This window comes from Echinops telfairi, unplaced genomic scaffold, assembly GCF_000313985.2.
Source record: "Echinops telfairi isolate 266 unplaced genomic scaffold, ASM31398v2 ScPeMD7_11;HRSCAF=52, whole genome shotgun sequence".
NCBI lineage: Eukaryota > Metazoa > Chordata > Mammalia > Afrosoricida > Tenrecidae > Echinops > Echinops telfairi.
In genome coordinates this window covers 14,776,542-14,783,909 of record NW_022103908.1, presented here as the reverse complement: position 1 = coordinate 14,783,909, position 7,368 = coordinate 14,776,542, and positions in this window count along the sequence as shown.

The following is a 7,368-nucleotide window of genomic DNA, read 5'->3' as shown; positions in this document are numbered from 1 at the left end:
TTCACCATTCTTAGCCAATACTACAGTTTAAATCCATTTTAAATTACTATCAGGTGACAGTAATTTCATTACTATCAGATGAAAGTCTTTCTAGTAATGTTACAACTTTACCACTGATAAATGCTCAGTAATTTATAGGTTATAGGCAGCTGCCTCTTCAGTCAGTGTAATTTTTGTTCTTCCCTGATTGATAAGAAATTGATACTGAAACCACATATGATGACAGGTTTTTTAACTCCTATTCATTGCCAAGAGTTTATTTATTTATTTATTTATTTATTTTGTGCAGGCCCATCCAGTTTATATTTCTTTTGATATTGATTATGCATTCCAATATTCTCCTGTATTTGATAAAATAAGGTGATGCCAGATTAGTAAACACACACTTATTCCAAATCTCAAAGTGACCTGAAAGAGTAATTTTAATTGGATTTATGTATATGTGTGTTTTATTGTGTTTCTGGGTGTTTGGTAAATTGACCATTAGCAGATAAACATACATAGAATTTTATAATAGTGTATAAAATTGACCAGCTTAAATGCCTCAAAAATTCTATATATTTAAATAGAATTTTCACTACTCATTTCAAAGCATCACCATTACACCGTGTAGAATCCCATTGAGCCCTCTGATAAGTTTAAATAAGAAAAATAATAAAATTGGTTACAACAACAACATTTCTTTATTAGCACTGGTACAAAAAGATAGATCCTAATAAGATGGTTAAAGGGAGAGACATTAATTGTATGGTAAATTATTGATAAATTTTCTTACTTTTTTGTGTGCATCTTTCTATGACTTTGTATATATACTTATTCATATGTCATTAGCAGATAAATATACATTCAATTTCACAATTTATTGCAATGGACTCAAATTATTCATTGATTAAAGACACATATTCACATGTGCTGAGAAGCTCAATAGTATTTGTTTTTCGCTACAAAACATATTTCATTTTATCCTTTTGAAGAATGAGTTCACATTTTTAGAGTCACAATGAAATGAAAGAATTTTATAACAACTATTAATTTTAAGCTTCCTGATTTTGTTTGGCTATACTATGATGGGGTAAGACATTTTCATTGTTTTGAGACACATTATAACATGTTTAGAAGTAAAAGACCATGATGTCTACCACCTCTCAAATTGTTGCACAAAATACAACATGATGTTGCTAACAGAAAAATAAAAGCATGACTTTTCTGGCTTAGGTCTCTTTTCTGTACCTTTAAAGAACATCTATGAAGATATATTTATTTTTATTTTTAGCATTTGTAAACATAGAATAAGTTATTATGCAATATTTAAAATGTAATTTTAAAAAGATTGATAATGCCTCAAGTAAATCAATAGTCAAAGTTCTTAGTTTCTTAGTGAGAGATTTGTAGTTTTTTTTAAATCATTTTATTAGAGGTTCATACAACTCATCACAATCCATACATACATCAGTTGTGTAAAGCACATGTGTACATTCATTGGCCTCATCATTCCCCAAACATTTGCTCTCCACCTAAGGCCCTGGCATCAGGTCTTCATTTTTTCCCCTCCCTCCCTGCTCCCCCCTCCCTCATGAGCCCTTGATAATTTATAAATTATTATTTTGTCATATCTTGCCCTGTCTGACGTCTCCCCTTACACACCCATCTGTTGTATGTCCCCCAGGGAGGAGGTCACATGTAGATCCTTGTAATTGGTTCCTTCTTTCCAACCCACTCTCTCTCTACCCTCCCAGTATTGCCACTGACACTACTGGTCCTGAAGGGATCATCCGTTCTGGATTCCCTGTGTTTCCAATTCCTATCTGTACCAGCATACACCCTCTGGTCTAGTCACACTTGCAAGGTAGAATTGGGATCATGATAGTGAGGGGGCGGAGGAAGCATTTAGGAACTAGAGGAAAGTTGTATTTTTCATCGTTGCAACATCACACCTTGACTGGCTCGTCTGCTCCCCGAGACCCCTCTGCAAAGGGATCTCCAGTGGCCAATAAACGGGCTTTGGGTCTCCTCTCTGCACTCCCCACCTCATTCAGTATGGTAAGATTTTTTTGTTCTGATGATGCCTTATACCTGATCCCTTCGACACCTCTTGATCACACAAAGGTGAGACACTGTAGTTCCACAAAGATTTAGAAACTTGGAACCTTCTAAAGGAGTTCTATTATGTCTCATGAACTCTATGACTTGAATTCATAGAACAGAAATATATTTTGGTGTAGTCTCAGTTAAAATTAAATTGCATATGAAAATTATGATTAAGTTTAATTTATCACTGAGAAGATGATCAATATGTGTATGCATTTAAGAAGAGATAACCAAATAGAAGGCTCAAATTATAGAACAATGTCATTAATATCACATGCAAGTAAATTTACCGGATCATCTAATGACCATTGAAGCAGTACATTGACAGGTAGCTTCCAGAGATTTGGGCCAAATTCAGAAGAGGAAATGGAACAAAGGATATCATTTCTTACCCAGCTGGATCTTGGTTGAAAGCAGAGAATGCTAGAAAGATGTTTACTTGTGTTTTATTGACAATGGTAAGGCATTCAAATCTGTGGACCAAAACAAACTATGGATAGACTTGGAGAAGAATGAGAATCTCAAAACACTACATTTTTCCCAGTTGCATTCACGGTGAATGAGGGGGAATGTGGAGTGGAGACCCAAACCCCATCTGTAGACAATTGGACATGACCCTGCAAAAGGGTCACAGGAAGAGATGAGCCATCAGGGTGCAGTATAGCACCAATGAAACATACAGCTTTCCTCTAGTTCTTAAAGGCTTCCCCACCCCCACCCCCACTCTCATGACCCCAATTCTACCTTAAAAATCCGGCTAGATGGGAGCTGGAAACACAGGAAATCCAGGACAGATAACCCCCAGGACCAATAATGAGAGTAGTGATACCAGGAGGGTAGAGGAAGGTGGGGGCAGAAAGGGGGACCCGATTATTATGATTTACATATAACACCCTCCAAGGGGGATGGACAACAAAAAGTGGGTGAACGGAGACAGTGGTCGGTGTAAGATATGAAAATTGTTTTTATAAATTACAAATGCGCTTTACACAATTGATGTGTGTATGAGCCCCTAATAAAATCTTTAAAAAAAATTATCAAGGGTTCATGAGTGAGGGAGGGTGGGAGAAGAAGCGGAAAATGAAGAGCTGATAACAAGGGCTCAAGTAGAAAGAAAATGTTTTGAAAATTATGATGGCAACATATGTACAAATGTGCTTGACATAGTGGATGTATGTATGGATTGTGATAAGAGCTGTATGAGCTCACATTAAAAGAAAAAATTAAATAAATAAAAAGACAAATGAGAGCATATTCAAAATTTAAAAATATATAAAATAACAGAAAAGTAGCAAAAAGCTAAAATAAAATACTTACTATAAAGAAAGACATATAAAACACATATATCTGTAGGAAATAAAAATGAAGCAGCTATTTCCATGGAATATGAAAAATAGATCAACAGGAGACTTATTATCAGTAACAGTGGATGACAATGTTAAAATATCTAAGGATAAATACCAAGATGTTTTATAAAAGAACTACTATTATAGCGATTTCAGGAAAATAAAATTAAACCCATCAAGAAGTAGGAAAGAGGGAACCGATTACAAGGAACTATATGTGACCTCCTCCCTGGGGGACAGACAACCGAAAAGTCGGTGAAGGGAGACGTCGGACAGGGCAAGATAGGACAAAATACCAATTTATAAACTATCAAGGGGTCATGAGGGAGCGGGGAGCGTGGAGGGAGGGAAAAAGTGAGGACCTAATGTCGGGGGTTTAAGTGGAGAGAAAATGTTTTGAGAATGATGTACAAATGCGCTTTACACAATTGATGTGTGTATGGATTGCGATAACAGTTGTATGAGCCCCTAATGAAATGTTTAAAAAAAAAACTCATATACTGGTGAAATAGCCACATGGCAGCCAAAAACCATTAAAAAAAAAAAAGAAGTAGAATACATGACCGAGCAGAAGCGGAGTAATTTAAACATTCAGGAAAATAAATGAAATTTTAATAACCAAAATTTCATGATGTTAAATTTAACCAAAACATTAAACAACATTTAACCAAAATATTAGATCACAGTTTTGTGAATGAGAAGAAAGGTAAAACTGTAAATTTCAAGCTCCATTCAAAAGGCAGTAATTTTATTTAAAAATGTATTGTTATATTAAATCGCATAACTGGCGATAAGAGAATTTCAGACATACTATTAAGCACAGATTCATTTTAAACTTCTGAAATGTTAAAAAGGAGGGAAATTGTCATTAGCAATGATAAAAAATCAGGTACTACATGAAATGCATTTAAAATATGAAGCGGAGTAGGTCACCAGAGCTTTCTCCTTCTTGTTCGGTGGACTTTTATTTAGTAGCACATTTATTAACCATTGTAATACCAGATAGAAACAACAAATGCAATCATTAGTAAGCACAATCCCAAACAAAAGTTGAGTGAAATTAGTACATATGGGTAGAAAAATTAAACATTATGTACTTTTCAAAATATAGTCCTGAAATATAAAGATAACACAAGATGAAAAGTAGGAAGGGCTGTGGGTAGGATAGCTGTTGTCTGAATAGGAAAAGAAAGTTGGAAATTGGTGGTATATTTGATATCAAACTCAAAGAAGTCAGCCTTAGGCACCAGATGTTAAAGATGGTAACTCTTCCTCACCTTTGTAAAATTATGGGCTGTCTGAAGTCATCTCCACTCGAGAGTGTGTGTGTGAGTGTGTGTGTGTCAGCACATGCATGCGCTTGGGACAGTTCTCCATTAACTGATGCTCCTCTTGAAAAAGCAATGAATTAGCATTGAAAAGTGCTAAGCACTGGTTGGCAGTTCAAACAAAACAGTCGCTTTGAGGGAGAAAATGAGGCTATTTGCTCTCATGAAGATTTACAACTTAGAATCAACTCAATGACAGTAGATATTGACAAAGATGCTAGCATAATAACAGGCTTTGGGTATTAGTTTATTACATCATTGGGGGACATTGGACTGCCTAAAACAATATCTAATATTAGGTTGACTTAATAACCCAGAATAACATGACCAAAATATTAACCAATATTTAACCTGAATGGTAGATCACAATATTACTTAATGCATTTCCATTTTGGTTTTCATATATTCCCTAATGTCCTTTCTATGGGATCAAAGATGACATATTAAACCTAAGTAAAGAAGATCAAGTTATACATTTTTATAATATAGTATATTGTTTCTATCTGACATATACTTACGTGTAATTTTGTACCTCCTTTTTATTTTCCTTTTATTTTAAGGGTTAAAATATGCAACATAATTTTTTTAAAACCTCACGTCACTCAGTCAATTTTGATTAACGGTGGCCAACCATATAATAATGAATGTAACTACCATAAAATCACAATGCTATTATCGTTATTGAAGCAGATTGCCAATCTCACTGCTATCTCTTCTTCCATAGAAGGATGGTGGATTCAAACTGACCTTTTGGTTAAGAGCATAGCACTTTAAATACTATACCACTGTATCATATCATATATGCACTTTATTTTTAAAGTTCATTGTAGGCTTAATAGTTTAAGTGCTATAGTGTTTTATTCTCAATATAACTGAAGTAGAATGACCCTTAATGGATAATTTTTATAATTTGACAGCTAGTGTTTTTTTCCAACAGGGACTAAAAATCAGTTAATTTATTTTTCAGGTAAATTACAAGTGTGTTAGTAATAAATTATGTACCACTGAGGCTGAATTTCAGGTTCTACAACACAGGAGTCCAATCATAAATGAAGATATACAATTATAAGTATCTTAAATTATTAAGGGCTTGTCAGATGGTAGAAGAGATCTAGAACTGGGAATTAAGTTGCTATAATATTATTTGAACTATTGCTCCCAGCATGAAGTCATCTTTCATAGGGCTTTCATTTCCCAACCTGCATTTAATTTATAATATGAATACAGAAAACATGTTTTTAAATGTCATGAATGTAAACTAGATTCAGTTTGAATTAAAAATAGAAATGACAAGAGTTTTGTGCAATTCAAAACAAGGACAATTGAAGAACATCAAAGTAGTCTATGAGAATGGTATTTGAATCCTGCTTGGATCACTGTAAAGTGTGTAACTTATACATAGAGGGTGAGCTTTCAGCACATAGCTTCCAAAGGCAAAATTGGCAAGATTTGGGGTAGGAAAACATAACCTCTATCCTTGCCATTGTTCCACATTGGAGCAAGCATGTCTGATTAATTTCATCTAAAAGTTTGGTGCAAACATATCTGATTAATTTCATCTTCAATATTTAACTAACTTAATCTTTTGGGTAGATGGATGGATACAAGGGCCATTTTGTTTCAAATGCAATTTCTTCTCTAGAAAATTAACCTTTTACTGTGAGCTAAATAGATACCTTTATAGAAGTAAGTTGAATTGTGTAGTTTGAAGGTTCTATCATTGGGGGAGTAAACTAATGGTGTGGTCATTAAGTATTTGCCTTTAAAAAAAAAGTTTAACAAACTAAACACATCGCAGGGAGAAAACTGGGGCAGTTTACTTTTGTAAATAGTATAGCCTTCTATCCTTATAGATTCACCAAATTAATGAAGTGTTGGAAACGTTCTTCTATGCAGGGATATTTGTAAGACAGATAGATACATAAGCAACTGACTATAGGAGACCCATATTTGTACTCATTCCAAAGAAAGGAAACCCAACAGAATGTTCAAATTAGACAACAATATCATTGATATCACATACATATAAATTTGTATTGAAGATCATCCAATGTTTGTTTCTGTGGTGCATTGCCAGGGAGCAGTCATAAGTTCCCGCCGGATTCAGAAGTGTACGTGGAACAAGGGATATCAATATTGATGTCAGATGGATCTTGGCTAGAAGCAGAGAATGCTAGATAGACTTGTTTATTCACTTGTTTATTGACCATCTCAAGGCATTACACTGTGTGAATTATAACAAACTATGGATAACCTTGAGAAGAATGAGAATTACAGAATTTAATTGAGATGATACAAAACTTGCACATGAATTAAGAGGCAGTATTGTGAATGTAGCCAGGGAATACTGCATGGTTTAAAATCTAAAGAGTGTGCAACAGGTACCATACTCATTCAATCGCTGTGCTGAGCAAATAATCAGAGAAGCTGATTTATATGAAGAGAATGTTTCATTAGGCTTGGAGGAAGGCTAATAAACAACCTTGGTTTGCAGGTGACACAACCTTGCTTACTGAAAGTGAGGAGAACTAGAGGTATGTGCTGATGAAGATTAAGGATTGTAGCCTTCTGTGTGGTTTATAACTCTATTGAAGGAAGACCAAAAT